This window comes from Lagenorhynchus albirostris, chromosome 10 (genome assembly GCF_949774975.1).
Source record: "Lagenorhynchus albirostris chromosome 10, mLagAlb1.1, whole genome shotgun sequence".
Lineage (NCBI taxonomy): Eukaryota > Metazoa > Chordata > Mammalia > Artiodactyla > Delphinidae > Lagenorhynchus > Lagenorhynchus albirostris.
The window spans coordinates 74,113,348-74,141,124 of NC_083104.1; positions in this window are offsets into that span (position 1 = coordinate 74,113,348).

The window sequence follows — 27,777 nt, forward strand, 5'->3', positions numbered from 1 at the left end:
GCCTCTGGACATTAGCAAACTAATGGGGAAATGTGAAGACTTTTGAGTAGTAGTCTCCAGAATCATGCTCCAGGTTGAAGATGACAACGTTCCCTATGAGAAATGGACTGTTCTTTGGCCAAAGATATATGAAGAGCTGCATTCTCCTTAAACCAAATTCTCAAATTTATCTACATTTTTTTCCTAACTTTTCTTGACTTATTTATAACATCTGTTGAATTCTCCTGGTGGAATAACCAGTTCCAAGCATTTCCTGTGGATAAATGTGAACACTATACCTGTGAGATATCCTTTAAATATACGTTGCTTTATTGGATAGAGTACGCTTTTGGTGAGTCCCCACACTCTTTTCTCTAAGGACTTATGAATGGGGTTAAAGACCGTGGCCACCTTGTTTTCTCCTTTGTAATTCTGTTGATAGTTTGTGAATATTGGTAACATCCCTTCCAAGCGTTCTCTGTTGAAGAATCTTCTATCACTCTAATTATTTCAGTACCCCTCTTTGAAATACTTCAGTCTGTCCTTCATTTCTCCCTCCCTCCCTCTCTTCCTCTGCTTCTCTTGCCCTGTTTTCTCTCTTTGTTTTCTGAGTTGCCTTTTGCCCAGCTCATTACATCTTTCTGAGGTATAAGAATGAGAACGATGCAAATTACCTTAGTTGGGTTGTGCCATGTTTTTATTCAGGAGTTGGATAAAGCATCTATGTATTTTTTAAAAAGCAGTCATGCTGATGATATGCCTGAAATTTTATTGGTCATTTTGATGCTGAATACACATTGGGATCATGTCGTCAGAGAATAACTATGGGGTCTTCTGCATTCCTTTCTTGTAACCAGTTTCTTGCGGGGATGCCAGTTGGGTTATGGACCTACTGGATGTCAAATGTTTCTTTTTGTTGTTCTTAGGCTTCCACATTCATGCAGAAATGCTTATGTATTTTGGCTTATTTTCCATACACTTCCTTCACCAGTTGGTTGTCTGATTAGGTGTGCAAATAAATTGTCCCAATTTCCTCTTAAGGATTCTCTCCAAATTTCTCTAATAAGAATCCTGGAGCCAGGGCTTACATTCTTCTGGATGGAATCTCATTCTGTTAGAGTGGAAGGCACCTCAGCATCTAATCAAGTGGTATCATTTGTTTCTTTCCAGCTTAGGAAGACTTTTTACAAACCAAATTTTAAATCTTAAAGGGAAGTTCATTGTAATAGCTTTAGTTCATGCATTTATGGAACCATATGTATGTTTATATGTGTGTGTGTGTGTGTGAGAGAGAGACAGAGAGACAGAGAGAAAGAGAGAGAGAGAAGTCAGCCTGGCCCTTGGCTCAATGATGGCATATCCCAGAGTCAGGGTGAGACAGGAGAGGTAACTTTGCTTTTCTTCACTTGGTTTTGGTTCCTTTGAACTTATCACAGTATACATTGGGGTGACTTAAGGGTTTTTTAAAGAGTGATTTTGGTTCTATGTAATTTTCCTTTATGAGCCCATTTAGGACCTTAGAAAGATAGCTACTTGGATTGAATTAGGAACAAGGACTTTATCCTATCCTCATCCCTCTCTCTTTCCTCTCTTCCTTAATACAGGTTCTAAGGAACAGGATTTGTAAGTCAGTGAACTAAACTGATTCCATTCTATGTGCAAGGAAATCTAGACTTAGAGACAGCTTTGAATTACTCAAGGTCACACAACTTATTAGTAAGATCTAGATGTTGAATTTCTATTTTCTGAGACAATCAGGCCATTGCTTTGGAAAGAGTATATTGGCTTCCTCTGCCTTCTTTGGTTTAAAACATCCTCTACTACCTTGTAAATATTTATTGTCCATGATCTGATACCATTTTAGTTCAAGCTGAGATCACATTTCCTATCTATCTGTTGCCGAAGATCTCCCCTCAAATCCTACCCACTTGGTCGTGTATGGAACGTCACTCCCCATGCATGCTTTTTTCATGCATTGAAGCTTAGATTATTCTTTGTCAACCACTTATTTAGACCCATGCTCACGATATGAGCCATGATTCTAGAACACCTTGCCCATTAAACTCTATCCAGTGTCATGGCATCCGTTAACTATCACCGAACCAACCACTAGATTTGGGGAGGTATTTACAATGTCCCTGGCTTGTGTTGGGCACATTCCAAAATTTACATCAGTCAACTCTTATAACAACTTCTGACGTAAGGACTGTTTTCTCTTTTCCAGATGAGGAAATGAGACTCAGAGAGACCACAAGAAAATAGCAGAGCTGGAATCGGAGCCTGGGTTTGTCTGACTCTAGAGCCCAAGCTTTAGGCCTTCAGGCTCTCCTGACTCTCAGTTATTTGAAGCCAGGACTTTCTTAACAGCATCAGCTTCCACATTTATTGCACAAGTAACTATAACGATTAGGGGAATGGCGTGGGGTGGGCTGCTGTTTATGAAGCAGCCTAAAATGATTTTAATTCCAGTTTATAAAGCAAAGACTGTGGATGAACTTGTTCACCCAATTCTGAAATACCAGGGCAAGCAGGCAGTTTGGAAGCTTGAGGTAAGTTAGGGCAAACAAGGAAATAATACTCTCCTAGCACATAATAAAGTTATGGAACTCATTACCCTGAGAGGCGGTACAGACAGGAAATGTAAATGGATTAAAAAAGAGTTTGGACAAATTTATGAATGACAGAGTCATAAAAGGCTTCTAACAGGAGCTGGAATATACAAGGTGTGATTATAAAGCAATGAAAATCTTTTTTTTAAAACATACACCAGAACTTGTATATCCAAATAAATATATTTTTCCTTCAAAGTAGTTGCCTTAGGAGAATACTCGATTATTATGATATTGCTTGCTTGCTCAGAACATAGAAATTTAGAGGTTTAAGTCCACCCCCTCCCCTTTTACAGATGAGGAAACTGAACCCCAGGGTAATTAAATAGGTTGCCCATGGCCACACAGAAGCAATTCTGGGGTTAGAATCCAGTTGTCTGACTTCTGGTTTAATTGCCCCCTTCATTCTCACATGCTGTCTCCTGCTATAGTTTTTTTTTTTTTAGAGTCTGTGACTAATTCTTTAGGCCATCCTAATGGGGGTAAATCTTTACCCTTTGTAAATGGACTTCTGGGACAGCCAAAACTGATTTAGATTTAAGGTTGATGATTAAGATGTGCATTCAAGCTTTATATTAATATTATTTGTTCAAAGCCCAAGAAGAATGTTTTTAAGAAAGAGGCAACAAAACCGTGTTTCTTTTGCTATAAACTGGCTTCCTGCTGGCCACCTTCAGCCAGTCCCAAGGAATGCATAATACATCTTCACTTTTAGGCCACTTTTCCCAAGCCACGTTTGAGCCGAGCTGCTGTGGCTCGTCTTTTTCCACGACAGCTAATGAAAGCACCACCGAGGGAAATTACTGTCTCGAGGGCAAAAGGAAATGAGCAGAGAAGCAGCCCGTCTGGGCAAAGGGAGATGGCTTTGGAGCTCTCAAAACTCCTGGAAGGAATGCAGCAGGTACCCTGGAGTCTGACTTCAAATAGATCAAAGATCTTTTGAATAATGACCAAGGAGAGAAGAGACTTGACAAAGCAGGGTTAAAACCTCAGCACAGATTGCTGTTGCCATTGAAAAGATAAAAAGAATCACAGAGCTCAGATGAAAAAGCGGAGAGATGGCTGCGGTCTCCCCAGAGGCAGCAAACGTGGGTACCAGGGATGGATCTCATCAAGATCCAACCAAAGACAGAGGTCACCGGGAGCTCATTGGTTTGTTTCATTCATGCCCTGCCAGTTGAATTCCCTTTGATCACCAAATATCCTTTTCACTTGGATTTCTAAGAAAAATAAGAGGGGAGGGAGAGCAATGGAAGGAGGGGGCAGGCATTGAGAAACCCCAAAGTCCATGAAGCAGATTAGAAGACTTTTACTTAGGCTTGGAAATGTCGATTCTCCAAATGGATTCACGGCCTTGAACCAAAGCTAACAAAGAAAAGACAAACATGTCACTGAAAGTAACATGTTGACATGTGTCAATGTCTTAGCCAAAATTTATAACACAACCCAGAAGGAGGACTTGAGATGCCTGGCCATGCAACCCGGTTGATGGCGTGTTTCTGGGGAATTCTGCTGGGAGATATCCCAGCGAGGTCAAGGCCAAGCAAGGAAGGGGAAACAGCAGTTCTAGGTCCTATGACTGAGGCTGTTAAAAAAAATTAACCTTTGTTTTGTGATGTTTGAAGCAGACATAACAGAAAACCTGGTTTGGATAGGAATGGAAAGGAATGGTTATCAGATTTGATGAAATCTTTGGAAGAGAATCAATAAGGAGAGAAAGAATATATATTTATATGTGTTTACACACACATACGCATACGCAGAAATATGCACACATGCATACACGCTGAAAACACTTACGCAGGCATCCAAAATGCATGTTTTCTTTGGGGCTTGGCCAATTCTACAGTGCAGGGAAGGTATGGATATAGCCTTGCAGTTCTTGTGTATTGAGGTGCATACACATATGTGGCCCACTACACACACATGCACACACATCCACACACACACACAATTTATCTCACATGACAGAATTATTATATACACTTCTTGGCTAAGAAAGGGAGGGGGAAACGTTGAGCCTTTGCTGTAGGTGCAAAGTTGCTAATACTAGGAAACTGTTTATTCGGAAAACCTCTACAATTCCACTTAATCCCACCTTGGCTCCAACCCAACTCTATGGAGCCTTGCAGATTTAGCAGAGATACAGAGGTTTAAAAAGGACCCCAGAATGTTACTTGGAAAGAGCTCTCACTTCTTGGGGCCCCACTGGGTTTCTGGAGTGAGAATCCACGTCCTGGAGCCTTATGGAGAGGCTGCTGAGGCTGTCTGCTACCCAGGGATGTTATTGGGGACGGGGCATGAACATACTATTGTGGGGCTAGACTTACTCTGCAGTGTGGGGAAGGTGTAGACATGGGTGTGGCAACCTTGCTGTCTTTACTAAGGAATAGGGCAGTTTTCTGGCTTAAAACTATATTTTGTGTGTCTTATCTGTTTTTTTTATTTGTTTATTTTTTGTTTTTGTCTATCTCTATCTTGCTGATCACCAGGATGGATGAGAATTTTGTCTTCTTCCTGACTCTTTGGCAGATGTGTCTCTGGATCCAGGAAGCCAAAGCCCACAAGCCTGTGTCACAATCAGGCCACAGTGGACCCAAGATGCTCTGAGTCCGGAGAGCGGCCTCCAGCCAGCCCATTTTCCCCATCTCCATCCAAACCTCTAGCTACTTGTGTCTTAGTCTGGGACACAATAGACCATTTTAATCGGTGGCAAATATTATTTCTTTCCAAAAAACTCATTCGCTTTCAAATTCGGATACATGTTTCAAAAAAAAAAAATCTTGACAGACACTGAGAAATGAGGGACAATCATTGGTTGTCAGACTTGAAGGGGCAGAGAAAACACTAGAATCATTTTGTCCATGAGTAACCTCAGGGCTAGAACAAGGAGATACCTACCTGGTCTGTTCAGTCTCTTGCGTGCTCATCAAATGGGAAAATGACTAACCATGGAAGCTTGTTGTTCCTTGACAAAGTAAGGTAAAAATTCTTGCCACCTCTCCCCCATTTCTAAAAAGTTGAAAAGAGAGTCAGTTCTGGTTCATTATGGCCCTCCTCTTGAGATTGGTCGGAAGGATCTGTTGCTTCGTGCATTTAGGTTTCAAAGGAAAACTTCATCAGTAAAGAGGAAGGAAAAGAAACAGGGCTTTAGCAAGAATCTGAGTTCAACAAGCCCTCATGAAAACTACAGCCCGAGGATGTCCTCAAGTCCCGTTCAGGCCTTGGCGGACTCTCCTAGAGGGATCTTCTCGCTGTCCCAAATTCCAGAGTTTCTCCCCCGCACGAACACCTGACCATGCCCACATTATGTAAACAATTTCAAAGCAAGTGGAAAATAGAAACTGGTACCGTGGATCCATTTCCCTGATCCTCGTGTTATACTAAAGGCAGCAGTATCTGGTCCACTTTAAATCCATGTGAGTTTGAGAAAAATGACACCTGTCAGAAAAGAAAGCTTTTTCTTGTAGCATCTTATCTGACCTCATTTTTTTTTTTCCATTTCACAGGAACAATTTTTTTTCCAGGCAATTCCACACAATAAGCTACTGGGACATTTACAGTTAAGGCTGCTAAGGGACTGATTCCAGCTGGTTCATGATTCTGGACACGAAAGAAGATCTGCATCCCGGCCCAGGCCGGGGGTGGGGAGATGGACGGTGGTGGGGCTTCCGGGGTGCGGGGATGAAAGGCAGTGTGGTGGAGTGGAAAGCCACGCACTCCAACAAACCAACATGCGTGGCTTTGGAGCCCTGGCTGCACCACGATCTAGCTCTGGAAACGTGGGCCAGTTATTGAATCTCTCTGGACCCTCATCTGTATAATGGGGATAATGGTGGGTAATATGGTAAGTTGACTCGGCGCTTTGGTAGCCATGAGAGATTTTGACATCCACACTACAGTTTATGACACTAAAAGAAAATCCTCCAAGTGTTAGCTTTTAAAAGTGATCGAATAACTTAGATGGAAGACACTTCCCTCCCTCCCACCCATGTCTGAGCCTCATCTTAGGTGTGAGATGGGGTTTGAGGATGGAATATGCTCGGGGATGGGAGTGAGGGTCCCAGATGAGCTGAGGGTTACAGATCAAATGGGACGTTTAACGATACGGCTTCTGAGATTTAGCAAGAGGGCTCTCTTTAAAATTCCCTTCTTCTTCAGATGGTAAATTCCACAGGTTTGAGGGGAGGCTTCAGTGAGATCATGTCTGGAAAGGGCACGGCACATGGCTTGGCACACAGATCGTATGGAACTGGTATTAGCACTTTCTCTCCCTCCTTCCACCCTTCCATCCTTCTTCCTCCCTCCCTCTGGCTTCTTTCAGAGCTGATGCTCCTAACCCCAAGCTCTATTGCCTCTTAAGTTTAATATCTCAAAAACTGAGCCCTGTCACAGCACAGAGGGACTGGGGCTGATTTTCTTGGTATCTGCAGGGCCTGCAGCCCTAGTCCTGGGTCAATTAAAAGATTGTGTTTGTTGGGTCCCTCCATCACCTCAAGCCCCCTCTTCTCAAGGATGCTTTAGGTCTATCGACTCTCCCCTATTCTGGGTCTTTAGCTAATCATTTATCGTCCCCAGCTAGATGAAAGGAGAGTGTAAGACACAGTCCAGGGTCCAGAAACCCACAGTGGAGGTGAGCTGGGTTCACAAGGAAAAGGTCGCCAACAGTAGGGGCTTAAAAGCTGCACTGTATGGGAGGAACCAGGAAAACAGGGTGAGGATGGGGTGTTGAGGGAGGAGGAAGCCAAGGTGACTGAGAATCCCATGTCCTGCCCCTTGGCTCAGAACCACACTGCTCTGGGTCCTTCCCTGAACAGAAAGAGGGTGTTGGGAGACGTTCGCTCTCCCAACGTTGAGATAATCCTGTGATTGACGTTGAAATAATCCTGTGATTATTTCAATATTTTAATTTTGCAATTACCCAAGTATAGCAAGGATTTTCTTCTTCCCCGTAGCCTCCTTTCCTTCAAGTCGTCATCCCTGTTGGGGAAGAGATCCTAGAGAAAGACATCGAAAAGAGACATTTTTCTTTCTTCTTCTTTCCTTTTTTTTTTTTTTTTTTTAAAAAAGCATATCAAAGTTACACTGCCCAGGCTTCCCTGGTGGCGCCGTGGTTGAGAGTCCGCCTGCCGATGCAGGGGACACGGGTTCGTGTCCCCGTCCGGGAAGATCCCACATGCTGTGGAGTGGCCGGGCGCATGAGCCGTGGCCGCTGGGCCTGCACGTCCGGAGCCTGTGCTCCGCAGCGGGAGAGGCCACAACAGTGAGAGGCCCGCGTACCACAAAAAAACACAAAAAATTACACTGCCCGAAGGGGTGGCAACATGGGCAAGAGACAGCTGTGCTGGGTTTGTAGACATCCCCTTCTGAGGATCCCAAGGACCTACAGCTCTCTCAGCCCCGCAGGGGTCTCGGAGTTCTCCCTGCAGACGGGGCTGGGCTGGGGGCAGGCAGAGGGCTGGGATGGTCCCAGAGGTTGGATGCTGGGTTGTGGATGGAAGAACAAGGTGGCTGCACCCATGCTGACGTAGACCATCATGCAGCTGTTTTTTTCTTATCAAGTAATTTCGATTCCCTTCCTACACTGAGATGTACTTCTCCAGCGCTGTTCTTAATGGGATTCCATGGGATGAAGAACCTTTTTAATTTTACTTTTTAACTTCACAGCTTGTCTTTCTAGGATACTTGAGGTAGAGTCCTCAGACCCTCCCTGCAAAGTCCGCTGAGCTGGGAAACGTCCCCTGAGAAGGAAGCAGAGGCTGACTCGGCTGATGTGAGGTCTCGCTCCCAGGGGTTGATTTTGGCTCCAGCCCTGGATCCCCACAGTGGGGGTTGGTCCCAGGCCCCCAAGTGTACACCCACAGTACTCACGCGGAGTTTCAGCCAACACACACAATTATACTCTCCCTTAATTAGAACCCTCTCTTTATACCAGGGAAAGCCTCAGCTGCTTGTCAACGAAAACGTATTTGTACCGTGCCCTTAGACACACACACATGAATTGCCAATTATTCCCCATTCACAGACTCTGGCAAGACACAGGGGCGAGCTCTCTGCTTTCCCTTAGGCCACATTAAGACTTGCCTTTCATGGCAACTTATTTGCGGGAGTAATTTTCCACCTCTTTTAATTAGGCTAATTGATTTAGCTGTTCTGTCGAGGGGCAATGGAGCGCTGGGTGTTTGGGGTGGATTACTCCCGTGTTCTTTGGATTCCCATGGGGCAGTGACTTGATTGACTTTCCTGTTTTTAAGCCGAGGTCAGCCGACCCTGTGCCTCTGACTTTGTGGCGCATGAGTGATACGCGTGGAGAGCCACTGATTTATTGAGCCCTTTGAAGAGAGCTGGGTGCTGAGCCCAGGGGTGAGTCTATTTAAGGGACAATGAGCCCACTGGGGCATGAGAGTGAGTTGTAGTAGCTGCATCCAGGGAGATACTGAACTGAGCAGATTCCAGTGCAAATAAGTATTATCATTCTTGTTCACGGTTAGTTTGGATTTTATAGGAGCTATTCTGCAGGCCGTATCCTAGAACATCCAGTTCATGGATTGTTATGAATGATTTTTAGAAAAAATAAATAACAGGTAGGAACTTAGATCTTGCTAAATTGCCAATGGGTGACTACCTCTTTTTCGTGCTCTCCTGTCACCCCTTTTCTGAGAAATGCATGTCTCGTGGATGGTGGGTGTTGAGAGATGGCTCAGTAATGAAAAAGGACCACTCAACAGCCAATGTGCATGGAGGCTGCACTATGGCCAGGCACTGTCCTTGACTCTTGACGTGAATACAAAGGGTGTGTTCATTCACGTAATCTCATTACAACCTTATGAGCGGGGTGCAGTCGCCATCCCACCTGCCATCTCATCCACCGTACGCGGATGAGAGAACTGGGACTTGGGAGGTTAAGGGGCTGTGGCCCAAAGCTACACACCTGGTGAGCAGGGAGGCAGATGCTGCCCTTTACCTCCCCTCTAGGACATGCTCGTGGGTGCAGAAGAACAATGACGTGATCATAAGCTACAAGGGAGGGTCCTAGGTTCTACTTTTGCACTGATATATAAATGTTCTCCTGTTAAATTAGGAAGATGAGACTGTGTCTCCACGTTGGTCTAAAACGAGATTTGGCAAACTTTTTCTGCAAAGGGCCAGATAGTAAATATTTTAGGCTTTGTGGCGCACATGGTCTCTGTCACAACTACTCAACTCAGCCTTGGAGCATAAGAGCAGCCATAGACAATGTGTAAACAAGTGGGTGTGGCTGTGTTCCAATAAAACTTTATTTATAAAAACAGATGGCTGGCCAGATCTGGCCCACAGGCCAGCGTTTGCCAACCTGTGGTCTAAAACATGGTATTGTGTGGGTGTAAACCATCACAAAATATTTTGAAATCTTAAAAACCCACCAAAACCTGTAACCCTTCTATTTTCCTTACGCTATAAATGCATTCATGTTCTCCTTCCCAGATGAACTGATTTCTTGAGGCTCTCTCTCTCTCTCTTTCTCTGTTTTCTTCTCACAGGTGATAATTCAGTGTGTTCCATACACATGGTCCTGAGTTTGCCATTTTCCCAACCTAAAAGTGAGGGTGGTCATGCCACCCAGGGCAATGGTGAGTGGTGGGGGAGAGGCAGAGCCCCTCTCCAATAAATAATCTGGACTGTTTATTGGTTTTTTGAGGCAACGAGGCCTCAGGGAAATTCTGGGAGCCTGAGGTTGGCAGTGGCACAGAGTGGGGTAAACCTTGTTGTCACTGGCCAATGGCAAATGTGCCTTCATTCTGGATGCCATCAAGAACACCTCTGTAATAATTTCCCTGTCCTCATTAAGTTCAAGTTTGCAAGGAGACTCTCAAAAGCCAAGTTAAATACTCTGAGGCTTTATGTCTGTGATTCAGCCACCCAGAGAGGGGAAATGCTTGGCATTAGAGCTTCTCCCACAGAACAAGATCGGGGGCGGACGGAGGTTTTCCTCCCAGAGAAATCCACATTACTCAGCCCATATTTTAATTAAAATGATATAGTCTTAAGAGGAAAAAAGATAAAGCAACTTGAACATTCATAAGTATAAGAATCAACCACAAAAATAATCTATGACAATTTAAATAAATTAAAAAATGTAGCTTCAAAACATGAAAGGAGAGTTGGGGGAGGAGGTGATGTATTTTTTTCCCCCTTTATCTCTTCTCTTTCTCTTGTAACCAAATCACTTCTAATTTTTGTAGAAAGTCATTAAATATAAACCCATTTAGAACAAAATAATATATAATAAGATAATGGTCTCATGTTCCAAAATAAAGAAAGTTTCCTTTCACAGAGTTGATAGTTATTATTTTTGTTATGGAGTCAGAGATGCCTTCTCGAACAGAGCTAGAAGACCAAGGCCATATTAACAGCTATAAGGAGAGTGACACTCTGATTCTTGGGTGGAGGAGGGGCAGGGTGGTTAGCCCAGCCACATGTGGGTGCCTCTGCTGGCTCCAAAGATGTTGCTCTTGGGGATGGCTTTAGATGGGTGTGTGGAAAGGGCTGCAGGTACCTGAAGAAAGCCTACATGGGAGAGGAGCTGGAAGTCCCTGAGAAGGAGGGTAGCGGGGAGTCGGTGAGCTTTGACAAGCACTGTGAGGTACCACCTACCTGGTACCCGTCAGAGATGATGTTCAGAGCTTGTTCTCAATTCTTTCCTGGCTGTGGACTTACCCCTGTCTTTGGGTATCTTCTTGACTTTTACTCTCTTACTTCTCTCTTCTGTATCCCTTCATCCACCAACCCTGGCCATATTCTATTTTTTCTGCTCTGTTTTATTATCCTGCAGCAGAGGATGTCCAACCACAAGGGAGGGAGACCACATTTCTGCCTAAATTCCTGACATAGGATTGCCAATATAACCCTGTAGATAAGGGCTGAAATTCCGTAGAAATTGAGAATGACAAATATTGTAAATGAAAGAGTCTCATTAGAAATAAAATATGCTGCTTTGGTGCAGGTTATGTTTTAGGCTAAATTCTAAGCAGGGTACTTTCCCAAGCTTCAAAATTCTCATTGCATTGTGTGGGCAACTTGATCAGCAAGACTGTAAAGTATCTCTCAGAATAATATGAACCTTTTACAGGAAAAAAGATTCCATGTTCACATGTTAAAATTAACTACATTTTTTTTCACCGAGATATTGGAGCTTGTTATATTTTCATTTATGTAACAGATATTCATTAGGTGTCTCCTATCTGACAGACACTGTGAAAGACTCCAACATATAAAGGTGTACAAGACACACTTCCTTCCCTCAGGGAGCTTGTTGACTAATCTGTGGTTCACTACATCATAAATGTACCTGGTACAGCTGTCTACCCACTCTTCCTTCTTTGGCAATTCCTCTGGGTTGGATGAATATATATATTGGTTTGTTCAGGACAGTCCCAATGTATGCTATTTTCCCTGGAGAATTATTGGTAACTCTACCTCTTGCTCTCTGGAATGCCTCAGTTTGGTTGATGTGATGATACCATCATTCTAACCTAGACCCTGGTGAATGAGTGGGACTATGAAGATGTGTTTTCACGTGGGGACCTGCTCTTTTGTTCACATTAGGTTGAAACTGTAGTGAACGTCTGTTCAGGGCAGAGCCAATCAGATTCCCTCTCTTGAAAATTTGCACTGAGACCCAGAGATTGAGGTAGTTGGAACTGAACAATAGAGTTGAGGTCAGGTGGACTGGTGGTCGGATCTGTTAGCATAGCAACCCAAAGCCATATTTGCAAGCTATCATTGTGGAAGAAAAAGAACCAGGAGACTTGGAAAGAAGTCATGTAGTGGGGGAGTGAGATCCTGTTTTCACATCATTAATGGATCAGACACTCCCATCGGGCTTGCCAAGAGGCATGGCTTCTGCTACTCTCCATCCCTCTTCCCAGTAGATATCAGAGGGCAATGGGGGGTGGAATGAGACTTCCTACTTGAGGGAGTGCCATGAGCCTCTCAAACCATCCTCCCTTTCCCTTCCCAAAGAAGTTTTACTTTCTGAAGCCAAAGGATGGAGACCTCAAGAGAATCCCTCATAAGTTTTCATGTAATCCCTTGAAAGTAAGTCCAGCAAGTAGAAGAAGTTAGACGTTTAATTCTCTGGTTGTGACATCAAGTCACCAGACTTGAGAAGCCATACTAGGGTGACCAGAAGGGCAGAAAGAACCCTGGGGGCAGATGGTACAGTGTGCTGCCAGCAGAGACAAGGACTGCCTCTCTATAGTTCCTGAGAGTATGGGAAATAGATCCTATATGTGTCATGGACCCCACATTTGGGGTTGGGAAGGGTAATTGGGAGTTGGGACCATAGTCTTTCCAGAGACCAAAGTATTGATAGTTTTGGAATATCAGAGCAAGTAGGTGAATCCATTGGCTGGAGGACAAGTGAAAGAGGTGGCTTCATCTCTTGAGAGACCACCTATGCCTAGCAGAGCATCTCTATATTGAGCCCCTATCAGCAAGGCTGTTGGAACCACCACCTGACCATTCTGAGTTCATAGATAATGAGCCAAGTCAGCAGGTAGGACCAACCAAGATGAAGTTGGGAAAACTCTGAAAGCTCACTGTGAGCAGTCACATAAGAAGGTATATATAGCTTCTAACCCTCTGCTCTCCACCCCAAAATGAGAGTGGAGAAGGGGAAGGAGGAGGTGTGTGAGAGCAAACCATGTCTCACTTTCCCTCCCCTGCCTAAGCCAGTTGAACTCCCACTGTAGCCTACCCTGAGGTCCAGAAGGTGGAAAGAGAAATGTTCCCCTTGAATACGGAATTGGAGATTTTACCTTGACAGCACTGACTCTCACAGAGCTGAAATGAGACTGCTTTGATAATTGAAGGTGATGGGACACGTATGCTGCCATCTCAGCTATGGTTAGCAGTACGGCGTCCAGAGGAAAGGGCAAGTCCACAGAGCCTGGTTGGTGGCAGATACTCAATAAAGCAGACTGTGTCAGGTTTATCTCCCAATGAGTTGAGACTCCTCATGAAACCAGTTTGTGGAGAGATTGTTAGAGTTGCCCTCAAACCCAGCAACTGTCTTCCCTGGCAAACCTTGGTACCCTGGTATGCTGAGCTGCCACCACACAGCTTTAGATTCCCTGTTACCTGATATCATTGTTATGGCTGCTCAAGTCCAATAGAAATGAATGAAAGAAATCTTTAATGTGGGTGAATCAGATACCCAACTTCATTACCACATTGCAGTTACCACCCTTGATAACTATGTCATGGTTCATGTACCAAAAATCTGTTGGACTCTGAGTCCAAGACATAACGCCAGGTTTTATATAATGTCATAAGTAAAGCTTGTCCACTTAAACATCTCATCTGAGTCCAGCCATCCAATATTGCAATAAATGGTACCATATAACTCACCCTCTATTACCCCTCATCCTTAACATAACAGTGAAGGAACATTGGAAGTTTGTGTGGATGAAGGATTTAGGCATTTGGATTTTGCAGGAGACACACAGCTCTGGGCAAAAGCAGGTGGGAGCCTTCACCTAGAACTTACTAGGTTAAGGAGAAGGTAGCTGCCTGATCGTGACTTTCCCAGTCTTTTAGGACTTTCTGAAACTGACTTCCCAAAGCTGACTTCCCTGACATTTCTTTGATTATAATAAATCTCTTTTTACTTGATTCTGGACTAAAGTATGTATACTTGAATCCAGATAAAGGAGAATAATTGTCATTGCAATTCTGAGGACAATATATGGGAGCAACCTTAAAAGTGGTTTTAGAATATTCCTTTCTTCTGCTTTTGTGAAGAATTTAAATACTCATTTATCTAAGGTATGTATTCTTAACAAGGCAGTATTGCTCCCCAGGGGGAAAAATTGGTTGGGAGAGAATTAGATATTACAATAACTTTGGCCCCCCAAAACTCAACCTTACCCATCAAACTAAACAATATATCTGTGGTATCCAAATTTCATGGAAGCAGGGGGACAATTAGGAAAGAAATGTCCTAAAAGATGCCTTAGAGGGAGATATAATGAAACATGTTTGAGAAATACTGATCTAAGGAAGAAAAAATAGACAAAAAATGGAACCCTTTCCATCTAAAATGCTGGACAATGTTTTCCCACTTTCACTAGACATATATAATTCCTCTCTAGATGACGTTTGTGAAAGAAGTAGATTTACAGATGGCCTCTGCTTCTAAATGGAGATTTGACTCTATCTTCTGGCTTCCCTTGGGGTCTTAGGTGCAGAGAGAGATCCTCCACACACAAAATCTTGCCTATTTTCTCCAGGCAGCTTAACTGTTATACAGACGTTGGGCTAAAAGGCAGAGTTTCTAAATTTCATCTTTCACAGATGCATTACTGGAGCCTATGAGTTGTGTTCAAGGTCTATGGGTATTTTTATGACTGAGCACTACATTAATGTGACAAAGTCTGGGATTTGTTGAGGACAATTTGTTCCCCACAGATAAAAATGCAGAATATATTCTTAGAATGTAGCAAGGCAAAGTAAGCTGATGGGAGAGTCTCTGCCCAAGTGCTGCATTCCATTGATAGCTGGATGCATACTCCCTTCATGCTTTGCATGTTTATCGGCAAAGTTAGTCAGAATTAATCAGCCACATTGTTCCCAAGTAGGAATTGTTGGCCAGCTGAAGGCTGGTATCCCATTGGGCTCTGCAGGCAGCTAACTTGTCATGGTGGGCATACCTCCTTACTCCTCCTCCCCGCAGCCTGGTGCCTCCACAGCACTCTCTTCTTTGGCATGCTTGCTTCCCTGTGATACTTGCTGGGACCATGGCCTGGCGATCTTTGGCTGGATCGGTGTCCACTGCAGCCAGCCTTTATAACCTCTTCAGCAGGAGAGAAAGTGTGGTGGAGCTCAGAGAAAGAACATTTTAGGTGAGGTTCAAAGATACCACAACCTATTTGCATTAATAATCCTTGTCATTTGTACCTCCCAGGGATACAAAGCTGCTTCAATACTCAGAAGGTAATCGATGTAATTCATCACATTAACAGGCTAAAGAAGAAAATCACATGATCATATCAATTGATCCTGAAAGAGCATTTGACAAAATTGAACACTCACGCATGATAAAAACTCTCAGAAAAATAGGAATAGAGGGAACTTCCTCAACTTAATAAAGACCTCAACTACAGTTGACATTATATTTAATGGTGAAAGACTGAACACTTTCCCCCCAAGAGTGACAACAAGACAAGAATGTCCATTCTTACCACTCTTATTCAACATGGTTCTGGAAGTGCTAGCCAGTAAAATAAGGCAAGAAAATGAAACTAAAGGCATGCAGATTGGAAGGGAATTAATAAAACTGTTCTTATTTGGAGATGACATGATTGTCCATGTAGAAAACCCTAAGGAATCTACAAAAAAACCCAAATCTCCTAGAACTAATAAATAATTTCAGCAAGCCTGCAGGATACAAGATAAACATACAAACATCAATTGTATTCCTATACACTAACAAGGAGTACATGGACAACAAAATGAAAAATACAATACCATTTAAATCACTCAAACTAAATGAAACACTTAGATGTAAACCTAACAAAACATGTTCAGAAATTGTATGCTGAAAACTACAAAATGCTAATGAAAGAAATCAAAGATTATCTAAATAAATGGAGAAAAATATCATGTTCATGTGTAAGAAGACAACATAGTAAACATGTTGATTCTTCTCAAATTGATTGAGGTACAGGTTTAATTCAATCCCTACCAAAATCCTAGGAAGGCTTTCTGTAGATATAGAGAAGATTATTCTAAAATTCATATGGAATCACTTCTTGGCCTTTTGGCTCAGATCAAGTGTAAAATTTATACAGAAAGGCAAGGGAACTAGAATAGCTAAAACAATTTTGAAAAATAAACAGGGAGGGATCAGTCTACTTGATTTAAAGACTTATCCTATGGCTATAGTAATCCAGACTGTGTAGTACTGGTGGAGTGACAGACATGTACATCAATGAAAGCCATTAGGGAAATGGGCACAAATATGCCCAACTGATTTTTGACAAAGGTGCAAAAGCAATTCGAAGGAGGAAGGGTATCTTTTTAAACAAATGCCGCTGGAACAATTGGCCATCCATGGCCCCTTCCAAAAAAAGAAACTTGACCTAAACCTCCCATCTTACACAAAAATATCTCAAATGAATAATGGACTTAAGTATATAACATAAAATTATAAAACTTTTAGAAAAAAACATAGAAGTAAACCTTCAGGATTTTGGGCTAGGAGAAGAGTCTTAGATTTGATACCAAAAGTATGATTTACAAAAGGAAAAATGATACATTGGATGTCATTAAAATTCAAAACTTTTGCTCAGCAAAAGACCATGTTAAGAGAATAAAAAGAGAAGCTACAGACGGGGAGAAAATAGTTACAAAGTACATATCTGGCAAAAGCCTAGTAACTGAAATATATAAAGAACTCTCAAAATTCAACAGTTAAAAATAAAATAAAATCCAATTAAAACATGTGCAAAAGACAGGAAGAGACATTTCTCCAATGAAAATATGCAAATGGCAAATAAGAACCTGAAAAGTTGTTCAGCAATCATTAGCCATTAGGAGGATGCAAGTTACAACCACAATGTGATATTACTAAACATATATCAGTTAAATTAAAATTAAAAATACCAACACCAAATGCTGGAGAGGATGTGGAGAAACTAGATCATTCTTCCACTGCTGGTAGGAATGTAAAATGGTGCAGCCACACATCTGGCAATTTCTTTAGAAAAACTGCAACTAGTATACCACACATCAGTTACCCTTTTGGGCGTTTAGCCCAGAGTGAGAAAAACCACTGATGTTCACACAAAAACCTGTACATGAAAGTTTATGGCAGCTTTATTCAAAATAGCCCCAAACTGGAAGCCAACCCTATATCCTTCAATGAGTGAAAGCTGTACCATGAAACTTATTCAGCCATAAAAACAGCAAAGTATTGATACATGCAGCAACCCGGATGAATCTCCAGAGAATTATGCCAGTGAAAAAAGCCAATTCAAAGAGGTTACGTAATATATGATTCCATTTGTGCAACATTCTTGAAATGTCCACTAGTGGCTGCTAGGGGCTAAGGAGGGATTGTGGGTGAGAGGGAAGTTGATGTGGCTGTAAAGGGGCAACAAGAGGGATCCCGTGGTGACGAAAATATTGTCTTGACTGTATCACTATCGGTATCCCAGTTGTGATAATGTACTAGAGTTTTGCAAATTGTTACCACTGGGGGACTCTCGGTAAAGGATACAAGGATCCTCTGTATTATTTCTTAAAGCTGCCTGTGAACCTACAATTACCTCAAAATATAACGTTTAATTTATAAAAGGAGGTATATGGTGAAAAGTAAATGTTCCACCATCATTATCTCTTAGTCATCCACTTCCTCTTTCCAGGAGCAATTTTCCTACTTATCTGTCCAGAATATTTTATGAATATACAAGTTTGAACAAGACTATATCTACATGGTATTTCACCATAGTTTTAGTTTACATTAATCTTTTTATGAGTTGAACATCTTTTCATACAAGGGTGATAGTATTCTTTTGCCTGTGAACTGTTCTTTTTTTTTTTTTTTACATCTTTATTGGAGTATAATTGCTTTACAATGGTGTGTTAGTTTCTGCTGTATAACAAAGTGAAGCAGCTATACGTATATGTAATCCCCATAGCCCCTCCCTCTTGCGTCTCCCTCCCACCCTCCCTATCCCACCCCTCTAGGTGGTCACAAAGCACCGAGCTGATCTCCCTGTGCTATGTGGCTGCTTCCCACTAGCTATCTATTTTAAGTTTCGTAGTGTTTATATGTCCATGTCTCTCTCTCGCTTTGTCACAGCTTACCCTTCCCCCTCCCCATGTCCTCAAGTCCATTCTCTAGTAGGTCTGTGTCTTTATTCCTGTCTTACCCCTAGGTTCTTCGTGTGAACTGTTCTTATCTTTCGCCTATTTTTCTCTTTGAGTCAAGTCTTTTTTTCTGTACCAATTTGTATGGATTTCATTATATATTGAAGACATTGTCTTTTTATGATACGAGTTGCAGCTATGTTTTTTTTTCACAGTTTGTCTTTAATTATTTGACTTTTTATGAGGTTCTTTTTCCTGTACTGTAATTTTAAAGTTTTAATTTATCAGATATATTAATCTTTCTTTTTACGGCTTCTGCATCTTCTGTCACACTTAGAATGGTCCTTTCTCCTCCAAAACGATTTTTTAAAATTGCCCCACATTTCTTTTAATACTTTTATGATTGTATTTTTCCTGAAGGATCCAGGCTTTTTCCACTCTTCCCTATTAGCGTCTTTATTATGTAAACTGTGGTCCTTTTGGTCACAAGATGGTTGTGAACCTCCAAGCATCAAGTCCACATTCTGAGAAGCAGGCAGGGGGAAGAGCAAAGGGACAAATGGACAAAAAAAATCAGGCTATTGACTCTGTTCCTTTGAAAAACCTATCCAGGAAGTTCCAGTTATCAGCTTCTGCTTACACTCATTGGCCGGAACTGGGTCATATGCTCACTCTTAGCGTCACGGGAGTCTGGTGATGTGAATAATTTTAGCTGGGTACACTGATACCCCCGTTCCTAAGAAAATGGTAAATAAGGCAAGAAACTAGCAGTGTCAGCCCCCAGATTACTTTATGATACACAGGTGCATTTTCTGGGTCCCTACTTGTCTCCAAACTCTGTGTTTGTACTGCTTTATTGATTTCTAGCATCTACTGTAACCGTAGTCTGATGTCACTCTGATTTAAATTCCCTTATAAAAACTGCTTTTGCACTCAGAAGCTTTTAAGCCTTTCTCTTTATTTTTCAAAATCCTGAACTCTCTTGTACCTTTAGGTGGGATCTTTTTAGGCATACTTCTGAGATTTTATGGGCCCCTTCCTATCTGGAGATTCTTATCATTCCTCAGCTCAGGGAACATTTATCCTTCCCTCCTGTCTTTGATTGTTTTCTCCTCTCCCTTGTCTCTGTTCTCTCCTTCTAAAACTCTTATTGGACATAGACTGGATTTAGTAGATTTTTCTTCCACGGTCTCTTAATTTTCCTATCACATTTTCTATCTCTTTGCTGTATTGCTCTATATTATGGAATGTTGGCCCAGTTATAGATTCCAGACAACTACCTTGGTTCTGTTATTAGTGTGACTGTTATATTTTGAAAATTATTATGTTTTAATTTCCAGGAACTCCTTCTTGTTCCATTTCTGAACGCATTCTCTTCTTAAAACTCTCTGCAAATACTAATTATATATATATTTTTTAAATGTCACTTCTGTTCTCTGAATAACAGTTGATCTCTTTATTCACCTGCTCCTTCCCTGTTATGGAATCAGCTTTCCTTCCGCATTGGATGATCCTTGGTTTTAGGGTTCCCCTGCTTTTGTACAGGACTGTTTGCCTAACGGTCCCCTCCCATAAACAGGAGGACAGCCTCCCTACTCTGCTTACGTGGGCAGGGCACGTGTTTCCATATGGGGTACCCTGCATGGGCAGGCTGGGCAACCCAAAAGAAGCAAAATAAAGAGGACTTCCATTTGGGGATATTAACGTTCACTGTGTTTTACTCCTGGGTGGAGCTGATTTTTTTTTGTTGTTTCCCTAAGAATCGAATGGGAGTGATGGCTAGAGTTACCAAACGATTTATTTTAATACTATCTCAAACTCAACCTCACCTGTATCCTTCCCAAGCAGAACACCTATTGTCTTCAGAGATCAACCCTCAGGTTTTATTCTGAAGGCAAAATTTACCATCAAATGCACGGCACTGAAGGACGGGGAGAGGTCTCACTGCCTCAGCCGTTCAGAATGCAGTTTAAAAATAATAAATAGCCTGAGGATTGCTAAAAAATCCTCAACAGAGTCTGAGGGCCCCATAAAATGACTGATGTTCATAATTAGAACCATCATGACTCATTGCTTACAGTTTATACTATATTGAGAATTTTATGTTTAAGAAGTTTGAGTAGTGTGTATTTTCTTTTAGAAAGTTTTGTGATTCCAATTAAAATATATAACTTTCAGTGGGTGAGCTTTATTTATTTGGGAAATGTACTAACAATAATGTCAGATAAATGAGGCATTAATCTAACTACAGATGTGAGTGTCTCTGTGGTGTGTGCGTGTGTGCGTGTACGTGAGAGAAATACAGATAAAGGCTTAACTTGGCTTGACTGAACTTGGTCAAGAGTCAGGCCTTTTTTCAATTACCTGTTAAGGTGCTTAGCTTTGAGCTATGTGCTGTGAGCAATTAATTCCTAAGGAAGAGGACAGGTGAACAGAGGCTCTGGGCCATACACTAAATTTATAATCGGATTGCACATTCATTATTCAAAGGTCTGTTTATAGTTCTATTCTGAATTTCTTGGCTTGAGTATGATTTTTTTGTCTTAATGCAATTTTAAGTGTATCTTTGGAGAAATAAATGTATTGTATAGTTTGGTTTAAACTATCCAAAATATATGATTCAAACTATCAATAGACATGAGTGCATGTCTCTAATTAATTAAATCTCCAATTACTTGTTCCTCCTTAAACACCATTAGCCTAAGTAAAACTTGTTATATACACAGATATATAGCATAAATCACTATATTCCTTCACTGGGGATGGGGCTGTGTGTGTGTGTGTGTGTGTGCATGTATGTATGTGTTATATATGTATATATACGTATATATATATATTTTGTATATACATGTATGTGTATATACATATATTTTTGACAGAGATTATATCAGTCACATTCCATAAAGAATTCACAAACTTATAAAAATTCATGAGAGTTTATTGATAGACTTTGATTCGTTTTGTCCCATTTCAAGACCTGATATTTCTCCCACACTTTTATCACTAATTTTAGCTTTGTTTAATTTGCCCCATCTATATTTATTGATATCAGTAAAAGACAAAAACTTTTACATCATATAAAATATATATATGTTTATATACATACTGCTATGTATAAAATAGATAACCAGCAAGGACCTGCTGTATAGCACAGGGAACAATCCTCAAAAATATATATATATATATTTATATATATATTTTTATATATAACTGAATCACTGTGCTATACACCTGAAACCAACACAATATTGTAAATCAACTCTACTTCAATAAAAGAAAATATATGTGTTTAAAATTTTGTAACTTCTGGCATTTATTTACTTATTTATTTATCTATCTTTCAGTTTTATTGAGATGTAATTAACTTATGGCACTGTATGAGTTTACAGTGTACAGCATAATGTCTTGACTTCCATATATTGTAAAATGATTACCACCATAAGTTAACATCTGTCACCTCATAAAGATACAAAAAAAAAGAAGAAAGTTTTTTCCTTGTGATGAGAACTTTTAGGATCTACTCTCTTAGTAACTTTCCAATATACTGTACAGCAGTGTTAATTATAGTCATCATGTTGTACATTACATCCCCAGGATTTATTTACCTTGTAACTGATAGTTTGTACCTTTTGACCTGATAGTTTTTGACCTGATAGATTTATTTACCTTGTAACTGATAGTTTGTACCTTCATCCAGTTCTCCTGCATGCTACCTCCCACCTCTGGTAACCACATATCTGATCCCTTTTTCTATGAGTTTGGTGGGGTTTGTTTTTTTGTTTTTTAGATTCCACATATAAATAAAATCACACAGTATTTGTCTTTCTCTGTCTGATTTATTTTACTTAGCATAATGCCCTCAAGGTCCATCCATGTTGTCATAAATCTCAGGATTTTCTTTTTTATGGTTGAGTAGTATTCCATTTGTGTGTGTGTGTGTGTCTGTGTGTCTGTGTGTCTGTGTGTGTGTGTGTGTGTGTGTGTGTACACATTTTATATACATATATGATATCGGGAGAAAAACCAATGGCTGGGGTTGCAGAATGACTTAACTAGGTACCTTCTCTCTGCATTTCTCCTCACTTCATTCCCTTCCTACATGGTCAATTTCTTCTTTTGCTTTGCAAAGTACGAATATGCTTCCTCTTCTCTATTCCACTAGGTCTGTAGACCCACTGAGTTTTGTTGATAGAGATTAATTCAACACATATTTTTTTGGACATTTATTGTGTCCTAGTTACTGCTGCCAGACTACACAGTTTGCTCCTTCACCAGAGAGAATTCATAAACTCATCTTACTAGTGTATCATGTGTCCAATGGCCCATGTCTGGAAGCTGCCCAAAGAGAAACAAACATGGAGGAAGATCAGAGTTTCTATGCTTGTGAGGGCTGCTAAAGGTTTGTCTTAATTCCAAATGGCAGGAATCGAATCCATCTGGGCAGGGTGTCTTGAGAAGCTACAGTAAACCAGAAGTAGTGTATTCGTGTCGATTTTATGGGATTCCAGAGCAAAACCATGAATGAGTGTTTATTTTTAGTCCTCCTTACAAGGGTCATTTCAATTAAAGTCAAGTTAAAGGGAGTTGGTGAGTTTATCAGCCTAAATTTGATCTAACGTATCTTCTGTTTCTTTGCAGGGCCATGAAATTCTTCATGCTCCAGGATTTTTGTTTTCTTGAAAGCTTTGACACAGAGCTTTCATTGAGAAGGGGAAACGAAGAAAGAAGCAGTGGTTGCAAGTACCATGAGTAGCCCGACCCTAGGGGGAGCACCCCAGGGTGAGTCAAGGAGCTGCCATTTAGCTGACAAGAGGCTTACTGTAAATTATGGAGGTAAAGGGAATTTCAAGGGAGGGAAAATGAGCCAACAGAAAAACATCCTTTTTGAACACATCCTATTTTTTAGTTCAAATTCATCTCAAAGGCCATCCTGGACCAGCAACCCTGCCTAGTCCAAGCATTTTCACACTGAACTGAGAGTTGAAAAACCAACTGGGGCAGAAAGGTTCTTAAGAATAATGAGAAAGCGTTGGACCAGATTTGGCCCAAACTTCACCATTTCTTAGTTTCAAGTCGAATTTAAACCTTTGGGGGCTCAGCCTTTTTTTCTCTTGGCAAGCCACACCATCCTATTTCTAAGAAAAGAGCTTTAAGAATAACTTCTTGGCCATCAAATAGCTGTTAGAAAACAACATTTTGATGAGTTAAGTGTAAATGAATCAGAAACATGTGGATTAGATTTACCTCAAAGTCCATGTGGGTTTGAAGGGAACTGAGGAAAAGTCTTAGGCAGAGTCACACTTGGGGTTTTGCTGATCATTATATGAGTGAGAAATAGGTTTGAGGGGTCATCAACCAACAACACTAGGAAGATATGGTTGGTTGGTCCTGCATGGCCTGTTGTCATTGTTGTTGTTATATTATTATTGATTGTGTATGTGGACATTTATACTTTGTAGTTTTTTGTTCTTTCTCATCCTTGTTGCTCAGACCATCCCTATGAAGTGAACTACCTGGCATGATGAAGCCCAAGCATGGGCTTGGGACACAGAACTTTCTCTTGCTTTACCATCAAATGATGCTCTGTCTCTTCAAACATATGAGAAGAGAATGTGTTAAAATGTCCTTACATTATTTAAAAAGAAATTTGTTGTAAATACGATGGAGGTGCTCCCGTGTCAAAACTATCTACCACCTAAGGCTCCAGTGACTCCTCAAAGTGACATGGAAGTCAAAGGGAATTTCAAGGAAGGATACCTCAACTTGAATATCACTCCTTCAAGAAGGATTCTATGACTCCCACGGTCTAGATTAGTCCCACCTACACCCTGTGATCATCTCCCATAGTGCTTTGCACATTTTCTTCATAACATGTCTCACAATTATACAAGTATGTGCCATATCTCCTCCCCAACATGTTAAGGCTTCTAAACGGGACTGCGTCGTACAGCTTATATATACCTTTGGTGAAGTAGTGTTTCTTACAACTGATAATGTTCTAGAATCAAAGAAATACAGCATTTGTCTGTGTTTGTTAATATCTATTTCCTTCACTTGGCTGTAGCTTCATCTGGGCAGGGGTTGTGTTCCCTTAGTTCTCCATCTTATGCCCCCAGCTGCCAGGACTGTGTCTGGCACACACAGAAGGTATCGTGGAAGGATACTTGTGGAAGAAATGGGTTGAATGAAAGAAGGAGGGAGGGTTGGCTATGGACCCTGCAAAAGTGACCACTGCAGTATGCTGTTTTCTCCAAGTTTGTCTCCCAGACTTTGTACTCACAGGCCCTGAACTCAAGCCACATTTATCTGCCCCACGCCCAGCCCCTCTTGATTTTGCCTTTCCAGTTCCAACACATATATGAAAATTGAACATGATTTGCAGATTCTCTAAGAAGACTTCTCCTTTGCTCTAATCCCTGGGTCAGAACCCAATGAGATATAATTTTGAAGCAGATGCGACGGGACAGGCCAGTGGATTAGAGGTAAGGAGGGGTAGGATTCATTTCCTGAAATGGTGAATCCTCAAGAATTTAAATTTGGGCTGGATAAACTATGACTATAGTAGTCTGAGGTTCAGAAAAGAAGTCAGATGCTAGAGATGTACATTGTAGAGTCATCAGTGTACAGATGGCATTTAGAGCCATAGGGACAGATGAGAAAGTCTAGGAAAGAAGGATAGAGAGAAATGAGAAGAGGGCCCAGGGGAAAATCCTGACATTGAGAGGTAAGTAGGAGGAGTAGAACCAGAGAAGGGACATGGGAACGAACGGCCAGAGAGGTAGGAGGAAAACCTGGGGAGGGTGGGTTTCATGGAATCTAGGAGGGAGCAATGTTTCAAGATGTAGGGACCAGTTCCCTGTATCAAATATCGCTGCCAAGGTGATGAAGATGAACCAAAAAAAGTATCTATGGAACCTGACTCCATGAGGGTTGTTGGTCACTGTTAAGAGATGTTTGAGTGGGAGGGGAGTGTAAGTTATACTTGTAAGCATTTTGTTTTTAAAGAATAGCAAAGATTCTGGGGCCAAGAGAGGCACCTTTTTATAGATGGGAGATAGTAGAGCCTGTTTGCTTGATGATGGGAATGGTCTAGAAGAGGTAGAGGCATAAATGAAGCAGGAGAGTAGGACCTGTGTCTAATCCTCCCTGAAAACCAGCGTTTTTTAAATTTAAATTTAAATTTTATTTATTTATTTATTTTTGGCTGCATTGGGTCTTCATTGCTGCGTGAGGGCTTTTCTCTAGTTGCGGCAAGTGGGGGCCACTCTTTGTTGCCGTGCGCGGGCTTCTCGTTGTGGTGGCTTCTCTTGTTGAGGAGCACAGGCTCTAGGCGTGTGAGCTTCAGTAGTTGTGGCACGCAGACTCAGTAGTTGTAGCTCATGGGCTCTAGAGCGCAGGCTCTGTAGTTGTGGTGCATGGGCTTAGTTGTTCCGCAGCATGTGGGATCTTCCCGGACCAGGGCTCGAAGTCGTGTCCCCTGCATTGACAGGCAGATTCTTAACCACTGCACCACCAGGGAAGCCCAAGTGTTTTTAATATCTATTTGCAGAGTGACAATCCCCATGGTCACTGTCCACTCCTCTTTCATCTTGAAATCAGCTTGGAGGGCATACATTGGTTCCTTTAGGTCAAATAAAGGTCTTCTTGGGGTTACTCCTTGCCTGGACTTCTGTGTGACCTCTGCAGACAAGTGACTGTCAGAGTTACCCAGAACTGAGCAGGGACGTTTTGGTCTCATGAAACTTCCTCCACCGAGCTCAGAAACTGCAACTTTCCCTTTGAACACAATATGAGTGCTACTGTGGACCTCAGAGGTTAATCCATTACAATGAAGCAATTAAATTTAGGGACCGTTTGGAAGATAAAAAGCAGCGAGTAATAACCAGTTCAGAAAACTCAGCCATGATGGATTTCTATAATTTCCTCTGGCTTCACGGAGCCAAGTCTGGTGACCCAAGGCAGGATGGTGTGACTGCCCGGTGGTGTCAGAAATACGAGGGGGAGATGATTTTTATTAAGTAAGTTACTTCTGAAACATTGGCCTCTCTTGCTTCCTCTTTCTCTCTCCAGAAGGTTGTTTGCCAGCTGGTAATGCATTTAACCCTTAAGCATAGTCAACCTTGTGTTAGCCAGTGGAATCGTTTTACAAAGGGAAGTGATCTAAACTGCTTTTTCTCCTAGCTAGGATTCTCGGTTTTGAATTTGGACTGCTTCCCCTCTGTTGTTAAAGTGGTTTAATTGCTTTGCTTGCCTACGCACCTCTGGCAGATTTTGTATAGATTATTGAAAAATAAATGCTTAGCTTGTCCTATTCTTCACTAAAGCACTTTACCCGTGAGAAAGAAGAGTAAAATGCTCTCACAAGGCTGGAGCTGGGAAGAAAACCCTCAGACCTTAATTTATTCTTCTTTGGCTCTGTTCTCTGCACCTCTTTCTAGCTCACAAATCATGTAACCATCCTGAATTGTTCATCTCATAGACATTCCTGGGCACCCACTCTGCCTGTGGCACTGTGCTTGGTACCAGGGAGCATATAAATGTGTAACCACGTGGCCCCTGCCCTCTGGGAACAGGTCCCTGCTCTGTTTCAGTGGGGAGTCCAATGAGGTTGCTGACACAGTCATTTTAGAAGATTGTTTTCTCTGTGCCAAATTGCCCTGTCTCATTAATGACAGGCTCAATTTCCATCAGGTTCTTTGATGGGTCTTGCAAGGCGTCCAAGAGGGAGCTTCCTTCCAGCCCAGAATTGTAATTCCCTGCAGATACGCATTGGCATCCGCCACTCAGGAACATAATGAAGTTAATTTTAAGGAAAAGCAAACACAAATATAACGGTGATCAGGAGAACAGCCACGACTGTCTGAGCCATTTCTTCAATGGAGGAATTAGCTCATTAAGTAATCTGCACTTCTCCCCTTTTCCCCGAAGGATTTAAGGGGATGATTGTCCAGTTCAGAGGGCTGTGGTTTCAGATTTGCAATCAGGAGACTGAGTTGAGTCTCAGCTCTGATTATTTGTGCTCTGCCCCTTCTCAGCCTAGAGGACCCAGGTGTCATTAAACTCTCCGTCCTACCTACTTCATGGGGCTGGTGGGAGAATAAAGACATAATAACATGCATAAAGGACTTAGTTAAGAAATAAAGCATGACGTACATATTAGCTATTATTTCAGAAACCAAAGTTAAGAAGAGATACAAATCTTAATTTGGGGAGAATTTTCTTTTTTTTTTAATTGAAGTATAGTTGATGTACAATATTATATGTTACAAATGTACAGTATAGTGATTCACAATTTTTAAAGATTATACTCCATTTATAGTTATTGTAAAATATT